Here is a 26,834-nt window from a genome sequence, read left to right on the forward strand (position 1 = left end):
CATTTCTCACAGGCCTGGATTGCGTTGGTTATATTCGCATGCAATTAGATCTGACCACAGAATGAGGGTGTCATACAGAGCCCAACTAATCATACATTTGTGATGAATATATAATACATGCTCCGGAAGATGCACGATTTTTTAGCTACACTGATTATTTATTCGTAAGGTTTGAGAGATCAGTTTAATTACATTTGCTATGTGGCGGCCGGGTTAAGTCTCTATTAGCCTTTACAAAGTATGCTTGGGAGAACTTTTTTTTTTAATCTTTTAAAACATTGGGGGGCTCATTGTACACCTCGATGTCTACTCAGCACAAAGTTCACATGCCGACGTTAGGTCAACTGTTGGGCCAGCATTAGCTCGTGGCAGGAACAATTGGACCAACGTTGACCCAACTTTGACCCCAAAATTCCGTGTTTACTGGACAGTGACGAAGTCCCTCTATTGCTATCGGTCATCTACCAATGCAGACACTTGGTGCACAAACGGAACATTAAATAATATCTGGTGCGTGACAGTGGCCACCCAGAATAGACCACGGGAACAAATAACCCCTTGATACCCGATTCACAAATACGAAGGAGGGGCATCATCACAGTGATGCACTCTGCTACTCCCGACAATTTTTTTTATCTGACTCAAGCACCTCAATGCAAAACTATAGGTGTTGATCTACACCAACATCAGCCGTACGAAGAAGACGGTCTACCAATTTCACGGCTTCGTTCATCGCCAATCCCCTCTGCTCTGCGGCTTCCTTCAGCTTCATCAGTTCAACCGACACTGTAATGTGCACCCAGTGAGCAAATAGTGCAACGCTTGTTTTTTTCACTTCAAATGTTCAAGCACTTAATAATGGCCTAAAAGTTCTTCGTAATTATCGCACGTGTTCTGCACACGCACAGTGATCTTGAGGGCACATCTGACTCATTTGAAGCAAGAGCAGTGTTTATAGCTGTCTGCGGTATGCCGTACGGGTGGATCGAGAGATGTCTGAGCTGTTTGCTCTTGGGAGATTGCCGGGAGGTTCCCCGAAGCTCTGCAGAGTTTGAGGCTCCTTCGTGGTGCTGTTCTTTTTTACGCCCAATTACCAAATTCAGCCTTTCGTTCACACACTCGCCAATAAACTAATAGGGTTTTTCCCCTTTTTTCTGGCAACAAAACTGACACCTTTTGTAAGGAATCATGCTTACATTAACCACAATACTTGCAGTCAAATGCAAGCAAAAAACAATACTCTGATAATTGATGCATTGTCTTTGAAACTGATTGGGCCACACCTATCAGAAAGCTATCTCAGGTGTGGCCCAATCAGTTTCAAAGACAATGCATCAATTATCAGAGTATTGTTTTTTGTTTGCATTTGACTGCAAGTATTGTGGTTAATGTAAGCATGATTCCTTGCAAAAGGTGTCAGTTTTGTTGCCAGAAAAAAGTGGAAAAACCCTATTAGTATATTTTGCTACTGGCAAAGGAGGTCCCATGATGACTCGCCAATAACTGTTTTTTTTTTTGCCGATCGCAAACAAGCGACTGGAGTTTTACCTCCGAGTGCTGGAAGTTTCTTTGCAAAGCCTTTCAAGGTGCCTTCTTGGAGGAGGATTTTATTTATTTATCCCCTTGTTTGGCCTGGAAAATGTGGGCTCCACTGGCTCGTCCAATTGCATTAACCGCCACGTGTGCACGTCAACGAACGTCAAATTAACCCGGTATCGTGGTTTATTTTAACTTCACCGCTTGGAATATTTACACCTTCAAAGATGTAGTTTAATGCTAAACAAATAAGTAAACAGTGTGTGCACGCACGCACGTTTATATTGGTGGAAGCACACAGTTATTTTAAATAATTCCGAAATGTGATTCCTTAACTCCAAAGGTGTGCCTAAAATTACACAGATATTTTTCTGGCGCTGAAAACCTTGGTTTCATGCCACCAAAGCAATGTTTTTTAATCGAAAAAAAATATGACGGTTGCTTGTTTTGGCTGTTGCCGTGCAAGCGGAGCGAGGTTGCAGTGAGAAGCCTCGCCATGCACGGGCAAGTGAAGAGGGACGGCGTGCGTGGTCCGAAATCAATGGACGAGTCTTGCAAACCCCGTGGCCCACGGATCCTCATTAGCTCTGCTCACCTGCGATCTTATTCTGCAGGACACACAATAGCCCGCGCTGCAGCGCAGTCAGCAGCTGCTGCTCCACCGTCGGGAGGAGGGTACTGAAAGCCGCGCGTCTATCGTCGCGTTTCCCCGGGTCCCATTCCGGGTCTCGGTTGTTCATTCCGAGCCACGGTTTTGACTCATGCGCTCTGTTTTACCGCGAGCGCATCTGTGACCGGATTTTGTTTTGTTTTTTTTCTTTCAAATTGAAGATAACGTAATTCATTCCCACGTGCACAATAAGCTTGTGTTTATGCCAAGACATTTTCTTTGTTTCCACATTAGATGAGCTATATGTATATTAGCTACAAGGCAGTGTCTGGTAATGATGACTACGATAACAAAAACAAATCTAAAACGTGATTTCCACACCAGCGGCTAATAAAGTCCCCACGATTGTAATTTCAAGTCATGTACACCGACACCCATGGAGCGTGCTTGCTTTTTAATATGCTTACATTTTGTTGGCCGATATTTCCAGTAAAAAAAAATAGTTCAGCTTTATAAAAGCAAATGGTGCTCGATCTTACTTTGAGACGGGATGCAAATAAATCAGGCTTAACAACCGAGAGAGAATGGTGGAAACCCAATGAGATGCACACTGCAGCTGTTCAAAAATAGACTTGGTGGATGCATTAGATCTGGCAGCTTTTAACTCTCTTTGAACTCGCATTGAGCTTAAGTTGGGCCTGGGCACACTCCGGAACCCAGTACACAGGTGGCCCCTGCCAAGACGTCAATAAGTTTAGCCGTAATGCTTTTATAAAAATTCACGACTTTTTTAAATTTCTCTTCGCGAAATCACATCTTGACAGTAATAGCAACGAGCAGACAATGGCAGACACTTATTTTGACAAGCGGAAATATTTAATGAAGATGACTCACATACGAGGTTTTATATTTAGCATGACTGTGTGCTTTGAAATTGCGGTGTATATTTTTTTAAACAATTACTTTAACGGCGCTGGAACCTGGAGCATAATGACATAGGCATAGGGCATCCACAGCACTCAGTGTGTTTCAAACTTGATAATTTATTATAGACATTAAAAAAGAGGCTTGAGATAAGAACATGTCTAATTGTTACACACTTGTGGTTACTGAGTTCATATCCATTTTTCGACTTAATAATTATTAAGTAAAGTCACGTAGAAGGGAAATAATAAAATAATAAAAATAAAACATAATACAATAATTTTCACGACGTTTCGGCCAGAACGCAAGCAAAAATTTAGACTCTGTCTTTCCGACAGACCTGTTCTTCACCTGAGGACGGCTGCTTGCGTTGTGGCTGAAACATCGTGAGAATTATTTTATTATGTTTTATTTTTATTATTTTAATATTTCCCTTCTACATGACTTTACCGAAAAAACCAAGAAGATGAATCCCTGCAGTCACGAAAGCTTTAAATAGAAATTATTAAGTAATGAATCTTAATTATAATTAACACCATTATCATCATCCATAGAAGTCATCGCAGGCACGGTTGATGTAACTTACACGTCAATGTAGCCAGAGAGAGGGCAAAGTTAAATAACAATCGTTTCTCCCAAGCCTGGGCAAGATTAAACTGGCTTCCGTCAATCCCACGTCCGTTCGAGTGGAATTTTGCACATGCGTGTATGTTTGTAGAACTTCTTTCGCAACATACGTAGCTAACCGTGCTAATCGAATTGTCCCGTGCTAAAATTAAATTGCATCATAAAGTGCTTTTATTCATGATAAATAAAGTGCCTTTATTTATAATAAAGTGCCTTTATTTATGATGTCCATGGCAGCGAGCAATAAATGAGGACCATGGACAAGCGATTAAGCAAACAGCAGACACAAACAGTTTTCCTGGCAACATAGATCGACTTTTTGCATGTATCGTGATGGGGATCAGGTATGTTATGTAATCTAATAATCCTTCAGTTAAAAAAAGTAAAAGTGATCTCCTGCTAAAATGAACATTGAGGCTGTGGTCATATCCTCTTTATAGCCCTGTGCTGGTGATGGAAATTCCACGTTCCTATAACACGAGCGAGTATATACAATCGGACAACCATTATTGCAATTCCCAACACAGTTGGACTTATTTCATTGTCCTCAGATGGATGGTGGGCTGAACCATCCCCCAGCCAGGATTTGAACTTCCAACCTTCTGACTGCGATCCACTTACTCTATCAACGAGCCATGTGACTGGTTAAAGAGCCAAATGAAATGCAATAAGGAGTGATCCGTGCATCTGTGGTTCGCTACAGGAGGGTTTAGAAGGACGCTGTTGTCGGGCCTGATATGCTAATTACAGCTTTGTATTAAGTGCTACGCTAAGTTTAGCGCGATAATATTCATCACAATGAAAATTAATCTTTTGATTTTAATTTTCAGTTGTTTCCTTGAACGTGTAGTTAAGCATGCAGAGATGCATCCTGGGAATTACAATGAGATGCAGGATAACGGAGGCCATGGATTGGGCAACAAACACAAAGCAGAGACGTCGAGATTGACCGATTCATCATTGGTTTCTTTTGGATTAGGTCGTCTAAAAATGTGTGTTGCAAACCCTCCTCCATTCGACGCAACCAATTAATAAAAGTGTCGTGTGCGTCAAGCGTGCCAAATGTATTTCTGCTTCAGCACCACCGGCGCTGGTGTTGGAGAGTAATATCGCAACGTTTAAAAGAGTGTGACGCTTCACTGGAGATTACATCCAGCATCCTCAGGTTGTGAACAGGAGCTCAAGAGCTCCAGATGTAAGCTCTGAGATGCAATGTCCAGCGAAACGTCGTTACCCTTTTTAATGTTTGGAGATTCCTCTCCAACACCAGCACCGGTGGTACTGTTGAAGCAGTGCATACATGTTCACGTTTGATTCACGTGACACATTCATGCATTGGCTATGTCGGGTGGAGGAGGGTTTACGACACAAATCTAATGACGATCCAAGCCCCCAAAATAAACCATTTATGAATCATAACATTGGTGGTGAAAGCCCGAAGACTGTTCAGAAAACGAATTGTGCTTGATGTGGACACATCACGAAAAGGGATGATGACTGATGGATGAGACCCACCGATGGAATAGTAGCCGAATGAGAGAAGGTGCCCCAGAGGATGACCACCGCAGAGATGGAGCGATGAGATCGGCTCATGCGCAGGAATGTATTGGATTGTGGTGTCGCCGGTCCGTGACGAGATGATGGCAGCATGGGGAAGTTTTCATCTAGCAGTGGGCAGACAATGTCTTATAACAAAAAAAATTAAGGCTGACGCTGCAGCTGATTATGACAACGAAACGACTTAATTCCCAGTATGCTGTCGTTCCAAAGCCGGTGACATATTGGAGCACGTGCGGTTATTTTCACATTTGATTATGCGACACACTTTGCACGTCATTTATCAGCGTGCAGATAAAACTTTGTTGTTAATGAGGTCTCAAGCAAGAATACCAAAATCGTTGGCTCGAGCGAGGTTACATTTGAAGACCGAGTGCCAACAATTGGAACCTCATTTGCCAGTAAAAAAATATGATAATCGTTTTTTTACCCTTCTATCTGGCAACAAAACTGACACCTTTTTTTATCACAAGGAGTCATTTTTTTTCAAGGAGTCATGAAAGCTATCTCGGGTGTGGACCAATCAACTTCAAGGACAGTGCACATTATCAGAGTTATGTTTTTTGATTGCATTATGACTGCAGGTATTGTGGTCTATGCAAATATGACTCCTTGTAAAAAAAGTGTCAGTTTAGTTGCCAGATAGAAGGGTAACAAAAAACTATCATCAAGCTTAGGGGATGCTTGGGAACCGAGAAAGGATTTATTTTAAAATAAAAAAACACTTGAGCCGCATTTGTGGCTCTGTCTCGAGACTCATTTACACACGCTCCAAAAAATATCTATCTATATATATTATTGACGCTACCATGATTTTGCAGATGATAATGACTGCCCTCCGCCGGTGCCAACACCACCACCACAGACGATGCACAATGGGGCAGCAAGCGCCAACATCCGAGTGTGCACGTGGAACGTTGGGCAGTCTCTGGAACGAGCCAAGGCATCGCCGCCGCCGCTGATCACCGCTGACGCAACGGCAAACGCACCGGCCCTGCAATCCGTCTGTTTCGCCGGTTCGATCTCATCATCCGGCGTGGCAGTTGAAACGAACTCACGTGGCGAATGTTTTTGCGCGTGACTGCCATGCAGTCAGACCGCGCCAGATACGCACGGAAGAATACATACAGAAATATGGTTCTTTCGGTAAAGTCACGTAGAAAATAAAATAAAATTATAATATAATACGACGTTTCGATTGCAACACAAGCAACCGTCGTCAGGTAAGAATGCATGAGAGAAAAAAAACATAGTAAACTTAGAAACACAACGCAACACAACAATCGAAACGTCGTATTCTATTATTATTTGATTTTGTTTCCTACGTGACCTTCCCGAAAGAACCAAAGAGGAATTCCTGCAGTGTACGAAAGCTTCGAATAAATATGCTCGTCAAAGTTACTTGTGAGCTCTGCGTCAGCCCACGTAGCCTGAGAGTCACGTGAGAGGCTGCTACTCCAGCGCACGCAGAGCAACCAGTACGCCCTGGATGCCCTGGCGGACTTCGCAGCCAAAGACGATGTGTGCCATGGTCAGTTGAAACAATGGCACAGGTTCCTCGATGCCCTCGCACACCAACGTTGGTTTATCGGCAGGCCGTGCGCGGTGGGGTAACGTGTGGGTACGCCCACCTCTTCCATCACACGTCTAATCAACGTGGAAGAGTAGACCAAGTACCTTTGCTCTAATGTAGGAAATTCCGCCGTCCGTGCTCTGATTTCGATTTAAAGCTTTCGTGACTGCAGGGATTCATTTTCTTGGTTCTTTCGGTAAAGTCACGTAGAAGGGAAGTAATAAAATTATAAAAATAAAACATAATAAAATAATTCTCACGAAGTTTCGGCCACAACGCAAGCAGCCGTCCTCAGGTGAAAACCAGGTCTGTCGGGGAGACAGCGTTTGAATGAAACAGCACATTCAGACACTGTTTCCCCGACAGACCTGGTTTTCACCTGAGGACGGCTGCTTGCGTTGTGGCCGAAACGTCATGAGAATTATTTTATTATGTTTTATTTTTATTATTCTATTTCTTCCCTTCTACGTGACTTTACCGAAAGAACCAAGAAGATGAGTGCTCTGATTGACAGCGTTTACGTCCGGGGCCGGGGTTAACCTTGATGGGGGCCCCAGAACTGTGATTACTTTAGGCGGCCTCGCGACGTATGGATGGCCTCACAACGATGGGACACGCTGCGCAAGTCCTCTGATCCACAGTGAGCATGTCACGATGGATCGATTCGTCGATTAAAATCGATGCCTTTGCTCGTTATGCACGCATCACGTCACGCGCGTTAGGAATCTGTTCGTAATAAACGTTTTTTGGGTTAGATCGCGTTATTTATAAATGTGTCGTAACCCTCACCACCCGACACGGCCAATCAGTAAAAAAGTGTCACGTTGACAAAAGACAAAATAGTTCACTACTTTAGCCCACCAGTGTGTTTAAGAGTGAATCCACAACATTAAAAATTTTGTTTTTAGTACGACGTTTTGCTGGTAATTTCATCCAGCATCATCGGGAAATTCGCCAGAAGAATCTGTTGTTCTATATTCATATTATATTCGTATACCTTGTGTGTAATGGGCTCAAAGGCAGGACCGGATGAAGTTTGATAGGAGCCTGGGGCTGTTATAGTTTTAGAGGGCGACTCCTTATATAACACATTCCTGGGGAGGAAGTTGGTAGGAACGTTGGGTTGCTCGGTCAATGGCCAGGGTCAACGGCGGCGTGGTGTATTCCGCAAATATGCCCGACTGTGAGGGCGGGCACAAGCCGGCGTGAGTAGGTTAAACGTTGAGTTTTATAAGGGCACCACGGGGTGACCAGCCCCTCCCCACCCAGCCCCACCCCTCCCACCCCCCACCCAGCCCCTCCCTCCCCACCCAGCCCCTCTCTGCACGACGGACACAATAATCCCCTGTGGGCTGGTGTAACCAGGAGATTCCTACCAGTATTACATTCCTTCTCTTTCGCTGTTATACCATCACCCATGTCCAATGCCAAACACCCCATTGCTGTTCAGTTATAGTTTTTAAATGAAATACATTAATTGTAAACATAACTCAAGGTTAAGGGGAAGACACGTTGTCAGTGCGGACATTACTGGTAGTAATATAACACTGTGATGCTGGGCCTTTAATTACCAAATTACACTTTCGGATTCATCATCGTGCTACACTAAATTATTGCGTTACGTAACTATTACAAAGCAGAATTCCAAGGCCCCGGGCTTGCAGCCCCTCAAGGCTTTGAATTAATCCAGTCCTGCACACGTGCTTAACCAAGCACTGGGATCGTGCCCATCTCCATCTTTGGCCTTGAGCCAGTGTTTGAAATGCCACATAGTCTGTGGCGAAGGCCAGCCTCTCGATAGAAAACCACTGTCGACTTCCAGCAATGCGATGCTCATTTTATCAAGCCAATAAGGAATGATGGGGCTGAATTGACCTTTGGCCACGTGATTTGCACTCGACACCTATTGTGATTACATTTTGTGTAGGGTCGCAGCACAAAGCAAAAACAAGTCAAAGTGGTTTCCTTCTCAAAATGGGCATTTATGCGAGAATCATCGCCTATTTACAGATTTACAGCCTTCAGCAAGTGCTGGCATGTCCAGATTCCTATGGCAGGGGGTGCGTCTATCCATAGGACAACCACATGACTTCTACACAATATTTTACTCATTCTATCAAGCCCAGCGCTGAGTCACCATAAACAGAAGTTCCATTTGCAAGCTTCCAATGTCCAGCTGCTCACTCTAGCGCTCAGCCACTTGGCTGGCAAAAAGAACCGAATTCAATGCCACGAGGAATGACCCTTGCATATGTGCTCCACGATATAAGAAGGTTCAGTCAGACCCCTGATTTAGTCTCTAAATGAAAACTCCTGAGCCACCTGGCCAGTTCATGATTCGATTACAACGTGCCAGTGTACACGGCCAACACCAGTTGAGTTGAGCAAACATCGTGCATTTCGAAAGATTGGAGAAGGGGGGCGAACTCTAAAACCTTTTTGTTATTCATAATCAACGTTTTTGGGTTTAGATCGCGTTATTTATAAATGTGTCGTAACCCTCCACCACCCGACACGGCCAATCAGTAAAAAAGTGTCACGTTGACAAAAGACAAATAGTTCACTGCTTTAGCCCACCGGTGTGTTGAAGCGTGAAACCACAACATTTACAATTTGAGTACGACGTTTCGCTAGTAATTGCATCCAGCATCATCGGGCAATTCGCAAACAACGTGCATCAGGCATTCTGGCGAATTGCCCGATGATGCTGGATGCAATTACCAGCGAAACGTCGTACTCAAATTGTAAATGTTGTGGTTTCACGCTTCAACACACCAGTGGGCTAAAGCAGTGAACTATTTGTCTTTTGTCAACGTGACACTTTTTTACTGATTGGCCGTGTCGGGTGGTGGAGGGTTACTACACATTTATAAATAACGCGATCTCAACCCAAAAACGTTGATTATGAATAATATTGGTCGCGAAAGCCTACGTGTTAAACAGACCTTTTTGTTAATTTTAAAAAAATGTGTACTGCACTGTTTTTCGATTCCCACTTCAGCGTCTTGGAGTGCTGACCATTCTTTCATCCACCCACCAGAGCCAATCACCGTGCCCGACTTCAGCCTCTATTCAAGCGATGCAGGCCTCACTGGAAACCTGGGGGAGGTTCTGGTCGTGCGTACAAAGCCTGGGGACTGGGTACAAAGGCTGCAGTAGGAGAGGCAAGGGTATTTGCAGCCACCAAACCAGACAGCCTCAAAAATACTCACGAGCAAAGAGAACATTAATGTTTGTGTTGTATTTACATGCACTTGATTCAAAGTGGCATGCGATACATTTATGTACAGCAGATGTATTTTGCTGTATATGATGATTATGATAAATGTATTGCAATGAGGCATTGCACTAGAAATTTAATATAAAAATGTGGTAACTTTTGAAATAATTGAAGAGATCTTTTAAGCTTATTTTAATAAAGGAAATGTATTGGCTGCAATTTTCATTATATGTCTAAATAGATTTTTATTAAAAAACCTTGTTTAATTCGTTTTGTGTTGTTTACATGTTAATTAGTTTTTGAAACTGCAGCAAAGCAGCATTGACCATGGCGTAGAAAAGTTTGCAAGTATATACAATACAGTTTAGGCTTCAAGGCTGCCCTGATTTGTGTTTCGAAGGCTGGGTGGGCTATTCACGAGCTATATTTGTGGGTCCTCATGTATACATATCAGGATCAAAATACAACAATAATTATTATAATATTTCTACAAAGTAACAACTATGTGAATTAATTCATAAACTGTTGAATGTTACAACACCCATTCAGCCGCATTCGTATGAGCGCAGAATCCAAGCTTGAATGTTCAGCAATAAGACTCGGATACTCACGATGCCTGGGCGCGCCTCGATGCAGCAGACATGAGCGGTGGCACAACAAAACAAAATGCAATTATAAGAAAATAGATATCTGTGCACGAGACATGCTGCCGTGTTCGATTGGATTCCTTGGCACGGAAGTTTAAACCATGGAGCACGTTTCTTACTGGTAGGAACCTCCTGGTTACACCAGCCCACAGGGGATTATTGTGTCCGTCCGTCCGTTGTGCAGGGAGGGGCTGGGTGGGGAAGGAGGGGCTGGGTGGGGAAGGTGGGGCTGGGTGGGGAGGGTGGGGAGGGGCTGGGTGGTTATGGTGGGGAGGGGCTGAGTGGGTAGGGTGGGGTGGGGCTGGGTGGGGAGTGTGGGGCTGGGTGGGGGGTGGGAGGGATGGGGCTGGGTGGGGAGGGGCTGGTCACCCCGTGGTGCCCGGATAAAACTCAACGTTAAACCTACTCACGCCGGCTTGTGCCCGCCCTCACAGTCGGGCATATTTGCGGAATACACCACGCCGCCGTTGACCCTGGCCATTGACCGTGCAACCCAACGTTCCTACCGGCTCCCTCCGCAGGAATGTGTTAAACACCCCACCCCCCATAACCCCACCGCGTTTGTCCACCCAGCAGTATCAATGGGTACGCCACAAGTAATAAATACGCAGGTCACATATGGTGAAGTAAAATGTGGGCACTTCCAGCTCTTCCGACGATGTCTAGCAAGCGTAGCAGGGTAGGCCACAATATCTCTAGGAGGGGCTCTGTAGAGCTCCTCCTCGTGCAGGCCCTTCCGCCGGCAGTGTGCACGAGCAGGATATTGCAGGGCTGCACCTTCCTTGTGAAAGGATTTCGCTCACGCAGTGTTCAACAAAGATATCTGTATTGATAACCCACAGGTAACGCAACCGGTAACACGCTCCAGCAACTCCGCCCTCACATCTACCCTCCTGTTCTGCCTCTCCCCTCTGTCGTATCCCCTGGTCTCCCCTCATTGTCTGTAAGTCATTGGCCCAGGTCTTTGCCCCAGATGATGACCAACAGACAAGGGGCATCTCCACGTTATCTACTCTTGTACATTAGCTAAATGGCCTATCCTACCATGGTCCATCTGTATCTTCAAGTCATCCAGTCAGTGAGCTCTGAAGAAATGTACATAGCCTCTTAGGAGAAGAGGTTTTAAATTACCAATATTATTATTATTGATTGTGATGTTTATTCCTGAATAATATTATTGTTTAGTGCACAAATCGGTGCTTGGCTGGTGTATGAAACATTCGTCCTCAACAGTAGTCATCATAAAACGACTGCTGGACATGGGCCTCCTCGAGTGATCACCAACCTCTTACGATATCGCAATGTAACAATCTACATCATCGCTCAATCTTCTCCGTGGACTTTCACTGGAATGCGTTTTATTCCTCGACTGCCACGCCATTGCTATTCATGACCAGTGGCCATCATCCCTTTGCGCCACGAGGTGTCCTGCCCAAGCCCACTCGTTTTGTCATAACACCTTGAATGATGTCCGTAACCTGTGTATGTTCTCTCCACCAGGTGATTCACTTTCTGTCTCTAAATGCAATTCGAAACACGCATCTCTGCAGGTTTTTTTATTGTTCAATTTGTTTTATTTCATTAAACAATAAGGATGCCTTTCAATTCGTCAATTAATATTGCAATTAATACGTTGTGAAATGTGTTGCTCCATTAATACATGAATTACATAATCGATTTATTGATTGATAACCGGCTCGTGTAACGTGTGATTACTAATCCTGAGCTGGAGCCATGGCTCGGATTTACTCTGTTGGTGTGTATCTTACTTATGGAGTATTTGCATAAATAGGTCACATTCCAGCAAGCGACTCCCTTGACTATTCACAACCTAATTTTGGCCACGGCAAACAGGAAAGTGAATTCAGTTATCGTATAATAATGTTGTTTACCAACTGCCTCGAGACAACGTTTAGGACAAAGATAATACATGGGTATTTAAATAAATATCACGGGGCCTCCTTTGCCAGTACCAAAATAGGAGAATAGGTTTTCCGCTTTTTCTGGCAACAAATGAGATGTTAAGATGTTAAAACACAAAACGGAAACCTTTTGCAAGGAAGCATCTCTGCGTTAACCACAATACTTGTGATCAGAATGCAAACAAAAAACATGCTCTGATAAAAAAGTATATAACTAATAAATCACGACGTTTCGATAGCAACACAAGCCATCGTCTTCAGGTGAAACAATACAGCAGGCAGACCGCTGAGGAGGAAATGTAGCGAGAGAGCTACTACAAACAAAGGTTATATAGACGTTTGTGATTGGTACAACCCAAGGGTAAGTGGGCGGGACTAGGAATGGAATTTGCAAGGAAATGCAATCGCAGAGAGGGTAGGAGTTGGTGACCTCGGCTCATCCGAGGAGGGGGAGGGGGGGGCTGCCGCAACGGGCGATAGGGTGGGGGTGAAATTTACGGAGGGAAAAAGGTGACAGAGAGAAAAAAGAGAAAAAAATATATAAAACTTAGCAAACTTCGAAATGTAATGCAACTCAGAGAGTGGGCCAACACAACAGTCGACACGACACCTGCTTGATCAACGTCCTTCCAAAGATTGCTAAATTTTGCATCCCTCTTCTCGGTTGAAGTCACGTCTGAGTTGTGTGGAAATCCTCCCCGTAGAAGTGGTTCAATCTTGATTTGAAGCTTTCGTGACTGCAGGGATTCATACTCGTTGGTTCGTTCGGTAAAGTTAAAATCACCTTTTCCCCTCTGTAAATTTCACCCCCACCCTCTCGCCCGTTGCGGCAGCCCCCCTCCCCTCCCCCTCTTCGGATTAGCCGAGGTCACCAACCCCTAACCTCTTTGCGATTACATTCACTTGCAAATTTCATCCCTAGTCCCGCTCACTTACCCTTGGGTTGTACCCACCACAAACGTCTATATAACCTTTGGTTGCAGTAGCTGTCTCGCTACATTTCCTCCTCAGTGGTCTGCCTGCTGTATTGTTTCACCTGAAGACGATGGCTTGTGTTGTTATCGAAACGTCGTGGTTTATTAGTGATTTTTTCTATCTATGTGACTTTACCGAAAGAACCAAAGAGTATGAATTCCTGCAGTCACGAAAGCTTCAAATCAAGATGATACTCTGATAATATACGCATGTTTTTCTGTTTGCATTCTGACCACAAGGATTGTGGTTATTGCAGACATGATTCCTTGTAAACGGTTTCAGTTTGGTGTTTAAACATCTTAACACTTTATATTTTTTACTGATGGTGCATTGTCTTTGAGTTGTGCGCCTTTTGGCGTCATCTGGTCCAACCCATGTGAGACTAGGCTCTAAGGAAAGCTGTCTCGGGTGTGGACCAATCAACTTCAAGGACAGTGCATACATTATCAGAGTTATGTTTTTTGTTTGCATTATGGCTGCAGGTATTGTGGTCTATGCAAACATGACTCCTTGTAAAAATAGGTATCAGTTTTGTTGCCAGATAGAAGGGTAAAAAAACTATTATCATATTTTTTACTGGCAAATGAGGTTCCAATGATGATCTTAACACTTGTTTTGTTTCCAGAAAAAAGGGGAACACCTATTCTAATTCAAATAAACACATTTGGCCACTCACGGTAATTTTAAGATGACACAATTTTAAAGGAACGAATCATTTTTGAGTCGTAACCGTGACCGCTATTTAGGTGGTAAAAAAAAAATCGAGGTGCGGCCTTAAAATTGTTCGCTCATGCCGCTGCCGGCAAGAATATCTTCTCAAGAGCCCATTGGCCGTTATTAGTCCGATTCTTCCACTCTGGCCAGATGTCCCGAAAGGGGATGGAGAGTGCGACCACGCTTCAAGCCACCTCGCATGACCCGCAGATCGACTCGCTGTGGCTGCGCCTATTTATACTGCTGAGTGGACAGAAGCAGTGGCGAGGAAGCAGGGAGGGGTGTGGGTGGCGGGAGGGGATTTAAGAAAATTGCCCCAATTGTTCCAACTGCCACCCTGGAAGATGGAATAGAAGCACCGACGTCTGGATTGCAAGGTCCAGTGTGCTGACCATGACACAACAGCAGCATCGGTCATAACTAGGATTAGAAATCATTAAATACATTTTTTTCTTTCGTGTTATTTGTTTTGTGAGTGTGTGTTTCCCCCACCCCCCACCCCCCCCCCCCGAGTGAAATCTCTAGGCATGTGTTGCCCATGGGACCCCTGTCTTCACACTATGTCCACCGCAATGCGTTTACAACATTATCTATGCTCGGGCGATCGTTACAGAGCGCGCTCCAATGGGTACAATTCTGAGTTGTCTCTCTGCTACTCCAATTACACACTCAACCACGAGTATTTTAGGAAACTCAGTCTTTTAATTCATTTTTGTTGATATTCTTTTTTTATTTCCGTTCATGACGCATGGTAAACTCCAACAATACATACACTGCCCAGCGTCACAGGTCATACGCGTCCTTATTTACAGAGCTCATTGTTGGTATTTTACATGGCTGTCCATGATCATCTTTTATTAACACGAGGGGTGTGGAAAATAAGGTGGGGGTGGAAGGGTGGATAGGGGGGGGGCGTAGTGGTTAACGTATGGCAGAGTACAGAGCTGCACACATTGACCTGGGAGAGGAACTCACGCAGTTAACAAAGTGTGTGTCTCGATTTAAAGCTTTCGTGACTGCAGGCGATTCATCTTCTTGGTTCTTTCGGTAAAGTCACGTAGAAGGGAAGTAACAAAATAATAAAAATAAAACATATTTTATTTTATTATGTTTTATTTTTTTCCCTTCTACGTGACTTTACCGAAAGAACCAAGAAGATGAAAGTGTGTGTCTTCGTGGCACTGGGATCAACGATCCCGGATGTCAGGGGGGATTTAAACGGGTTATTCCGAAATGAGTCCCGTTGTATTCCTAAGTCTGCCTCCTTTCCCTTGTGCGTGTATCCCATGTGGTCGAGAGAGGCCGTAGATGATATCGGGAGTTGTTCTACGGCACTCAGGATAGGGGTCCGTGGGATCTCCACGTGCTCCATATAATTTCACGTGCTGCTATAGTAAACCCAGTTTACGGAAGGGAGAGACTGGCATATGGGACAAGGCACAAGCAGGGCCAGATGACGTTTAATAGGGGCCCGAGGCTGTTATAGTTTTGGAGGGCCCTCTTTGTTCATTAAATTGTTTTCCTTGACTGAATGATACTAAAATGCCCTGTTGCTATTCCCACTGCGTTATTTCAGTTCGAGTGTGTTCTTTTTAAGTGACGTTGAATTGTAAAGCTAAATCGAAGCTGACGCTTATTTTTAATTGTAATGTGGGCACGTAACTGTTCATAATACACATCGAATTGCCATGTATTTCATTACAAAAAAAACAAATTGTCTACAGGGTTCATCATAGAACTACAGCGCTGTATTTCAACCAATATAAAGTAGCATATATATGTTTCTTTGGGGACCTCGTAACCCAAGGCCTTCAGGCTGCAGCCCCTAAAGCTCCTGCGTGATGGGGACAGCCACTAGCAGAGGTCGCAATCGCGTTTTGATTCCTTACCCGTACCCGTACCCGGCCGCACCAGGGTCGCAAACGGGTACCCGGGTATCGGGTACCCGATTGCGACCTCTGGGATGAAGCCATGTTGCAGGCGCGGGTGGGTTGATTCTAGGAACTTCAATTGTGAGAAGAGACAAGACGTTGGGAAATGAGTGACAAACGGTTACTCACCAGTGACTCACGGCCTACCCGTACCCGGCCGCACCAGGGTCGCAAACGGGTACCCGTACCCGTACCCGGCCGGGTACGGGTAGCCGGGTATCGGGTAGGGTACGGGTATCGGGTACCCAGTTGCGACCTCTGGCCACTAGTGGGCCCCCTATGGGCAAATGCACCAACTAAAGGGTTAATAAACCAGCCCTTGGCCTGCGACGAGGCAATAAATGCCACCTGAGCAGGTGGCGGAGCCTCTGACGCGTTGTAAATTGAACTTCCTCACACAACTGCCAAGGGCCAAGCGGTGCCTCTTGACGGGAACTGTTCAGGGAGATGCATAAACTTAGCAAGGGCCTTCAAGGTGTCTTCGGCTTCCCACAATGCCCCCCAATTTGTTTTGTTCTCTAACTCATTCAAGGGTATTGGCGTGGTGCAATGTTTAGTGCGCTGGATTTGCAATCCACAGGTCAGTGGTTCTATTCAATTACCCAGCGTGGTTGTTGACACAATGATGGAAGTTTTATTCAATCCAATGTGACTCCGGCCACCAGTGGTATGAATGGGTAACGCCATAGTTAGTCAATCAGCGGGTTGCGGTAAAGTGTGAGTACTCACATCTCTTACATCTGGCCAGCATGGAAGAGTAGGCCAAATACCTTATAGAGGGGTTCTCTAGAGCTACCTCCAGTGCAGACCCTTCCACTAACAGTGGCGTCAGCAAGCAATTGGCAAGGTTGCATCTCGACTTTTAATTTTTACCACATTCAAATTATCTGTCAGTGTACAGAGCAACCTAGATATAATATTGTTGGGTGGATCAGCCAGATTAAATGTTGGATGTGCAAAATGTTAAATCAGAGAGTGTGAATTGTCATGTAATATATCGGGGAAATAGCCAAAAAGAAATGTCAGATATGAGGATATTCACAAAGTGGAAACGGTATCAAGAGGTTTTGCTGCATTTTCATCGAGTGACAGAGTATTGAAAAAAAGGACAAAGAAAATCATGAAATCATAGTGACGACGGATCATTATCCTCTGCACAAATTCACCAGAGTTTTTTTTTTCTTCTCCCCTCCACAGAGGATAAAGCGTCACTCTCCAGTGGCAGAATAAGAAAAAAAAGGTACAATTGCTGCCACATCACACATTTGAGGTCACGGTGAAGATCCTCCATAATTTTCAAATAACATTTCCAAGCGATTTTCAACATGTTTATTTTTTTATGCGTAAACAAAGCAGCTTTTCGCAAATCCTCCAAATAGCAGTGTTTACTCTCGTGTGCTCTTGGTTGCCACGCACGGCTAAACAGAACCCATTTTATTTAAGGACCTGCATTTTAATGACTGGGATTCCATGAGATTCTGAAGCAGATGGGACGCGGAGATGGTTAACGTTTCGGGTAATTTGGCTGATTGGTGTCAATGGCTGCCAACTGCACTGTCATCCTGATGTCACACACACGCACGCACACACACACAATACCCTCATATAGCCTGAACCAACAGTTGTTAGCGAGCACCTATGAAGGCCGGCACAGCCCACCACGACGCGGCTGGTCAGCACCGCGCCTTTGTCTCCCGCACCAGGTACTCATTTGAGGCTGAGTCGACCTAGGGGAGGCGCAAAACTGGTTCAAATAATCGTCGCTCGTGTTGGTGGCCGTGAGAGGGAATCAAACTCGGGTGGCTGGATTGTAGCGCAACGTGCTAACTGGAGCACGGACGCTCCCCATACGCACTCACAGATATGCACAAAGACAAAGATCCCCCGTATAGCCTTAACAGACTGTAGGGGCAAGTGCTGTTAGCGAGCACCTATGAAGGCCGGCACGGCACACGGGGGGGTGGGTGGCCAACACCACGCCCGACCGCCTTTGTCTCCCCAGTGGCGATGTTTACACACCGCACCAGGTACTCATTTAAGGCTGAGTCGACCTAGGGGAGGCCCAGGACCGGTTCAGATAATCGTCACTGGTGTTATCCGTGAGCGGGAATCGAACCCGGGTCGCCAGGTTCATAGCGCAGCGCGCTAACCGCTACACCACCGCTCCCCATATGCACACACACGGAGAGACACACGTGCACAAGCAATCGTAGGAGCGCTTTTTTCGAATAAAAATTCTGCCTGGCAGGTTTGCCCGAAAATAATAATAAAAAAATCTAATAAATGAATCTATTAACTTCATTTGTGTGGAAATTACATTTAAACATTTTCAAGGAAAGGACAAAAGCATCAGTGTAAACACCGTAATAATTTTGCCGTGTGACAACACATTTGTAGCGGCAGACACTCTAAGTGATCAGCAGTTGGGAGGAAGCAATCCCATTTGCGGAGCAGCAGCAGCAGTAGTAGCAGCAGCGCGCTCGGCAATGCAACGCGTACATCGTATCGATCTGGAAGAGCGATACGGCGGTAGTGTGGTGCTCGTAATATGAGTGTGAAATGCATTTCCAGCATCGTCCCTGTAACAACGCAAATGCATTAGCGAGCGCTGAGCTAGATGAGCCTCGTGTCAGGGCTGTCAGGAGCGGGTTACGATCGGCTGAGTCCTGTGTAAAATTCAATTTACCTGCTTCTATATGCCAACAGTGACACGGTGTTAGTGAAATGTAATTTGACAGTAAAGGTCATTACGGCTACAGCTTTATAAAACATTTCTTTTATGCGTCAGTGCTAGGCGGCGAGAGGTGTGCTTACACACACTTTACTCAACAGCCTTACGTAACTGAAAATAACAGCAGGGCAATTGCAGATGGGACATTGCCAGTCTGAAAAAAAAAAATCCTCACACCGTTAATGCGTCATCCGTAAAGATGCCATCAGCCTTTCTATAAATACATACTTAATGCATTCCACACGTGCTGTACATGCAATTATGCAGCTGATTGTGATGTCTAAGCTGCCTAATTAACGTTCATTGCACATATTAAAACACCACGTGTATATTCGCTAATTATACCGGAGCGTTATCTTGTGTAAGAGAGGCATAAAAAAGGTGCCACAGTGTTTAAATATCACATCTTAAGCCTGGAATACAAACACGGTAGGTGGGAAAGTATTAGAAAGAATTAGCCTGCTGTCTATGCTTGTAAAAATCCTCAAAATTAATACCTTGACATGATATATCTAGGTATAAACTAACCCATGTGTTTGTAATACACATTTGCCTAAACACTGTGCTTTTTTGGTAGAACAAAAACAATTCACTAAAATTACTTACAATCTCATTAAGACCTCGAATGTGTCATTGATATTGAAGATCAAAAGCTGTATAAAATATAAAATAAAATAGAAAATTTTGTGGCACGCATTACATTCCCCGCAATTCAGAGCTGTCTTGTGAACTATTGTTTAGAGAGAATCTGCATCTGTAAGCATGTGTGCGTGTCTATTATTCATTTAAGTAGATTCATGGCCGTTCATCAATCCACTGCTGGATGAAACCCCATACTGTATTAGTTACGGAGTATAATTTACCATGCTTCACCATGTTATTCAGTGCCAGTCATAGCTTAAGGGATTTCTCAGGACTAAATATATATTCTACCAACAACAAGGCAACTCCTATGACTAATTGGGAATGGGACGCAAGCGTAGGATTGATCACCCTGTCGCTGGCCGCCTTTGGGGAGGGTGTATAGTATGAAAGGCCGAAACACCCTAGGACCCAAAGGTTCACTACTGACGATGCGCTCCCCAAATTTCACCAGGCTCACTGTTCATGAACTCTTGGAAGTGCTTGCACAAAGGATAATAACATCTCATCCTGTGTTCTTTGGAATCTGATTCTGAGCAAACGCAAAAGTCGTCGTGATTTTTATTTTATTTTTATTTTACTTTTATTAATTTAAATTTTTTACCTACGTGACTTTACCGAAAAAACCTAAGAATACAAACGCAAAAGGTTGGCCAGGACCAGTTCATATACCACTCTCCACTGATGTTAGCCACAGACAGGAATCACACTCCGGGTTTTCCAGAGTCTACAGAGCAGTGCGCTAACCACTGTACCACCTCTTGCCTCCCATTGTCAGATGCTCAGAATAAAATTAACCATGCAGCACCGTGAGGGAACAGCAGAGAATGGGCTCTTCAACACGGGCCATGACGTTTCCTTTGAGCTGCTCTAAAACCTGTCAGCAATGTGTTCTTGAACACCCTAATGCCGCTGACAGCATTTTGGATTTTGATGACGACAATCAAAGGCATGCCCTATGCTCCTGTCTCGCTGCATTGGACAAAATGTGCTGGTGAAATAGTGAGGTGATATCATAGACTTGCACAGCATTCTAATATTTCTGAACAACCAGTCCTGGGCACCCCCTGTTACCAACGCACAATATATTCTGGGAGACAGCGGTGGCAGTGGTTAGCTTAATGATTAAGGGCCACGGCTAACATCAGTGAAGAGGGATATTTGACCTGGTCCTGGGTTTTCTCCTTCATGAATCTGCACTGACCAACATGGTGAAGTATAGTTGAAGAACCACCACCTCTTTCCTGTTCCTCTCCCCGCAAACAGCAATGCATGGGGAAGTCTTCATCCAATGGTATATTGACAAAGGGGCTGTGAATTATTAATAATAATATAGCATTTCAAAAAATGCATGGGTAAATCCAAGGCTGGCCTCTGGAGTGAAACAAAACTTCATTAGGCACACAGAGTGCCTTGGTAATTAAAATCAATAGTTGATTGCCTGCAGACACCGCGATCGAAGATTGGCTGAATGCATATAAATGAGCGGCTGTGAAATTCATCAGCGAAACATCTCATCTTAATTTAAGGGGAGCATGTACGATTATTAAAAAATCAATTTTGCATTAGGTTGTAAAGGCTCATTAAAAGTTACAGCCAGGGCGAGTTAAAAAAATAAATAAGCAAACAAATAAAGGCATTTTAATAATTAAATTCACAAACAGATTGATAAACACGTTAAACAGGAACACTCACGACTATACGTGCGCGATTGCAGTACTGTAGAGCCAGACCTGGGATTTAGCTGCGCGTGTGAAATCATCCTAACCCAGCTTCTCCAGGTCTACGCCCACCAGGTTACCTAGGTCTGCATACACTAGGTCGTGGATAATCTAACCGTCTATTATGGGGACTGTAAACATCTGCCATTATCCTTGTCCCCGCTGGCCACGTCTGGCTTGGCTGCTCTGCATCACTGTGAAGAGTTGCCATTGCAAAATTGCTTCTTAGCTCAATGTTAAACACATTCATTGATGTACAAACACATTTAATAAAAACAAACTCACACTCATCAATAGCATTGCCCCCAAATTAACAAAACATATACAATCAGTGACATTTCAAGCAATGACCCTTCCTCGGAGCACATGAGGAAGGGCCAATATCACCCAATATAAACTGTGTGCAACCACCATCTATGCCTGCTGACCAGCCCTGAGAACGGGAGGCAGATGCCATCAGTGGCCACCTGGATTTACCTGGAGGCCCAAGGCAGGATGTCACTTGGACCCCTTTAGCAACAACAACACAGGCCCGTGTGAGGCCCTATTTTGTGGAAAGCCCTCTTCGCACCCGGCCAGCCCTGCGTGCCACCAGCAAAAGGCTGGTGCTGTACATGGGACGCCACAATGACGAGATGTTAACTACCTCGTCTGGTAAACAGGAGGTCGTATGTTTGATCTTGACCCTGACGATCGCGTGGATTTTTGTCCGGGTCATCCGGTTTTTCCCTCCACATTTTAGAAACACGCATTTAGAGTATTTGGCTGCTATAAATGTCCACATGCTAATCAACGTCGTTGAGCTATCAATTGCGACCAAGTGGCTTCTGAAAAAGAGCAACGTAGCTCAGTGGGCTTTTCTTGGTAAAAAAAAAGATGTGTAAATTATTGTGGCGACGTACAATGGATGGCAGAATGTCCTTCACCCACTGCCCTCTGGATGCAAGTGGCCCTTATGCCTCGACAATCCATAAGAGGCAGACAGTGAAATCCTCTACAGCTGAAAATATATGAAGGGAAATCCACCTTTGTCCCTTTTAAATCCCATGAAAGGCAGAGCACAGTGCTTTTACTGCAGATTGCTTAGATGAAGATAATGACCGATGTGAACATTTTCTTGACGAATATTAATACATCTTAATAATAGTCGTATAAAATAATCGCACCTGAAATGTTGAATTGCCTACGGACAAAATGCAAGAGAGCAGTCATATTATAGATTTACTTAAGTTCAGAGTTGGCATGCCAAGGGCATACAGGCATGGAAACACCCCAGTATATACGGGGCAACCTCATATATTGAGGATACCCCTGCATCACCCTTGAAAAATCAAGTTAATGTGGTTTAAATGTTAATATTTGGGAAATGTGCTGCTTAGAGACTCCACAAATGCACAGGTCAGTTCTTTCAGTATGCAGCAGAGATAGCATTCCCAGTGGTATAAATTATGTCAATGCTGCATAGGCTGGTGCCGTTTGCAAATTAATAATGCACAGTGTAAAGCTTTAAAAATAAATCTTGGCTTACGCCAAATTTCAAGCAGGGGAAAACACAAGCACACGAGCGAATGTACGGGAAGCATGAGCCTCGCATCCATGCCGCTGTCCAGACCATGGGAAGAACATAAAAGGGTCCACCGTGAATTATACCAGGTTCCTGTGTCAGCACGAGAAGCCAGCGAATTCATGATACGTCCGCTGCCCACTTCAGACTCCCCGTGGGAGGATACAGTAGTGAATACCGGTGGTGGTTTTTGTTAAAAAAAAAGGTCAATGCCACAATATTTGCTGTGTTCTAACAGAGGGGGAACTGGCAATTAGTGTGTTTACCGTCATCCATGTGCTGCAATTGAACGGATGCACTGACAGCACACAGGAGGGCACTGAAGGGACTGCCAGCCAGTAAGCACATTTGCACATTGCGGTTTCCTGAGCAAATCATTATAAACCGACAAGAGAATGACGCTTCACAGAGAAGCCCCCTTATATTCCGCTGAGAAGCCAGAAAGCAAGTCAAGGTAAGGATCGAAACCATTGTTCAATTATCCAATTTTGAGAATTATTTACATTTCAAATATATTTAGTTTTTGTATTCCTTTAAGTTATGAAAACAAATGCATGGGTATATCTGTGAGCTTCAGACATACCGTTTAAATTAATATGAAGTGCTCATTGTTCACAATTGGAAGCATACATCAAAGATAATTGGCAAAATACTATAAGTATGGAAAGAATAGCCAACATTGATTACGCTTTGTTTCTTTTTATATATATTCGAGCTTAGAAATTGGATACCTACACAACTACATCCATCATGTGCATAATCCAAATTGACATGTCCCCTCTGTGGTTACGAGCGCATACACTGCACACAGAACCACAAGGGCAGTAAAGTAGATTCGTTTCATCCCCAAGGCAAATTCTTGTCATTCTGAAGGCAATATCACAGCATTTAAGACAAAGTGCTTTGGTCAGTGAGATTCTTCCCTTGTAGGTTATCGGTTCACACCAGGTGATAAGGAGCAGCTCCTTTAACAGACATTAAACCGGTCCTTGGCATCATTATAGAGCCCCTCATTAATCCAGTAAAGCACCACCAAATAGATAATGTGCAGTAGCCCTGCAGTAATGATCAACATAAACAACGAAACAAATAAGGAACACCTAAGCCTGCTCCAATAATATGCTTATTAGTCAATGCAAAATGGTTGTCGCTTCATTCGGAATTAGTATAAAATGTAAGCTTTTCATTCATATTTTATTATGTGCAGTTTTACTCGGTGTTCATAATTAAGTAGAGTGGCTGGGCCACTGAAGATGTCTGTGGCTTGGCAAGATGTTCAAGCACTGGCACAATTATCAGCGGCCACAACCCTGGCTTATTTTTTCAGAGGATAACATCTCAAGAGTATCTAGGTTAATGCTTTAATGTTACGAAACATCAATCCCGTTGGCTTACACCATTCCTGCAACTTGTGTGGTTTTCTACATTGGTTCATTAACAATGGACTTGAAGGCAATGCAATTATTTATTGCATTGCAGATTGCTTGTTTCACTTAAGGCATAAATTATGCATTCTAGTTTGGTTTTGAGGCAAACACATATTTCTCTTGCTTGACATGTTTTTCTTGTTTGTTTTAACGATGTTTACTTCTGTGTTTTATCGCGTTCTTTCGTAAATTTTTCGTTTAATTCGTACTTATTGACAACATTAATGATGTACTGGTGGAAATATTATCGTCATTATCGTCACCATCACCATCCATGATTTGCTTCTCTCTGAGGCACACAGCATGTATGTGTCTCTGTAATTACATTCATCTGCATCCATGACATGTTATTGAAACAGACAAAACGGGCAGTTTTCAAGTAAAACATTATTCGTATATTTTAAAAGAACTGCATTAAACTACCGCTCCACGCTGTTCTCATTAAATACAAAAAAAAAATCCTCCAATATTTATAACACGTGTTACATTGTATCCAACTCCTCACAACCAGGTTATTATGAATTTTGATTAACAAAAAAACTATTATATTTAATACCCTATAGACCATACTATTTTACACGCTCAGAGGGTACATTACATGCCTGAATAAAACAACGATTAGTACATAATAGAGAAAACGTTTACCTCGCGGTACGACAACTCCAGGAATGCAGGTTCGGCTATGCAGATTCTCACCGAACGACTTGACGCCCGTCCATTCGCTGAGATCGCATGGGGTTTTAAAAAATCACTCACGAATGGGTCAGGCTGAACAAACCGCCTGCCCGCTACTCCGGGGTAGTCGCAAGCAACACTCAACTTCCCCCTCCCAGACTCAGCCCACGCAACAAGAGAGGGGCCCGCACGGGCAGCGCTGCACGGGGGAAGTGAAGCAAAGAGGATCTGCCGCTGCAAGAAATTATTTCCACTTCATCACACAGCCTCATTAAAATCACAGGCGGGCGCGGGACGCTGGTTGGGCAGCCCGGGGAAAGGGGGCGGTGCACAGAGGGGGGAGGCGGGGAGGGGGGAGGGGAGCAGCAGCCTGGACTAGCGGAGAAAAACAAAACGGCGCACAAAGCTAGAAGCCTGTGGTGCAGCACTCCGTAACGTACGGCACCGGGTCCCAGCTCCGCGGTCAGCATCTCGCTTCAGCACCACGGCCAGCTACCGTGGTGATCAGGGCTGCGCGTCATGCCACCACGACTAGCTCCACCGCTCGGCGGCAGGGAAAATGCGCAACCACCACGTTGAAACAGCTTTTCTCTCCACCGCGCAGATTTCCTCGCTCGTTTCTCCCGCTCCGAGCAGACGCCGCAGCGCTATTAGTCATGTGTGCGTCGTCACAAGGGACGTGGGGGAATGTGGAGCGGGGCTGTTGTCCTGCATGCGTGGGTACCAGAGAACTGGAGGAACAGAGCAGCTCATCCCGAACCAAAAATGGTGAAATGGGTTTTAAAGGAAATGTTTTGTTTATCTAACTGCTGCCTAGATTAATTTATCATCACCCACATGTTTTATAAAACCCAATGCTATCATATATACGCGTGTGTGTGTGTATATATATATCGGAGCATTGTGACTCACAGTGAGATGTAATATATCATAAAGAAATGTGAAATTTGTTTTGTTGACCATTTTGCTTGACAGGCCATTCTCAAGACTAACATCGCACCAATTAAAGTGGTTAACGCTACGCCGGGGTGAGGGCAGAGCATTTGCAAAATTGTTTCCAGCCAAGATGTTTCCCCCAACTGCCTTTGTTTTCTCCTTCTAAGCACGCAATTACCAGAGACAAGCATCCTTATGGCACCACGCTGGAATAAATATATATATTATTAACGACGTAAAATATCAGTTCCATTGAAAGTGACAAATAAAAAGAAAATATATCGTTTCACGTGCTGTGAGAAAGCAAAGCATCCGGAGCAAGTTTAATCGACATAATTGTGCCATTTCTCCAAGGTACCCTTTAGTGCACTTACCTCCTATTAGTGTACAATTAAACGACGCTGCCCTTCATTGCACCAATTCCAGCAGTCCATTGCCCGAGATCGGGGAAGGATCACGTTCGGCGGAATTTCTAACGGAGACACGTACTTTTAGCCGTCAGCTTGTGTCAAATGTGCAGTGGCAATGCATGTCTGCGACGACGGTGAGAAGCACCTCTAAAAGCGAGTCGCTTCGTCTCTACACAGCCAAAGGTTAATGAACCTTGCCATTAAAGACACATGCAAAGGCTTATTGTTCGACAGGTGCGTTTTGGGATTTTTTTAAATTGTTATTATTATTGTTATTATCCTAAAGTAAAACAAAAATGAATAGCATAACCAAAACGTCTGCCCATCAAATAATATATTTAGACCCTATTTAGATTCATAATAGGAATTGTAGGCTATACATTTTGCAATCCCATAGCCAGGACAAACATTCGAACCGATGTTTTTTCAGGGATATTAACTCCTTTGCACCGATTTAACACGTAGGCTTTCGCGACAAAGGAACGAAACAGG

At 44.2% G+C, this 26,834-nt stretch overlaps 1 protein-coding gene across 4 annotated transcripts in view; it reads right to left on the reverse strand.

Annotated features, from left to right (window-relative positions):
- The window catches only part of LOC133342664 (contactin-4-like), a 110,637-nt gene extending 85,205 nt beyond the window's left edge, over positions 1-25,432 (reverse strand). For 2 of the 4 annotated variants that reach the window (XM_061551975.1, XM_061551973.1), the window contains exon 1: positions 24,967-25,326. The gene's annotated coding sequence lies outside the window, so the exon portion shown is untranslated. Of the gene's footprint in view, positions 1-24,966; positions 25,330-25,398 lie in introns of those variants that run through there. The other 2 variants (XM_061551976.1, XM_061551974.1) reach the window with 2 other exon arrangements.
- Positions 25,433-26,834: the final 1,402 nt, after the last annotated feature.

This window comes from Lethenteron reissneri, chromosome 15, assembly GCF_015708825.2.
Source record: "Lethenteron reissneri isolate LAM-NWPU_2019-01 chromosome 15, ASM1570882v1, whole genome shotgun sequence".
NCBI classification, from domain to species: domain Eukaryota; kingdom Metazoa; phylum Chordata; class Hyperoartia; order Petromyzontiformes; family Petromyzontidae; genus Lethenteron; species Lethenteron reissneri.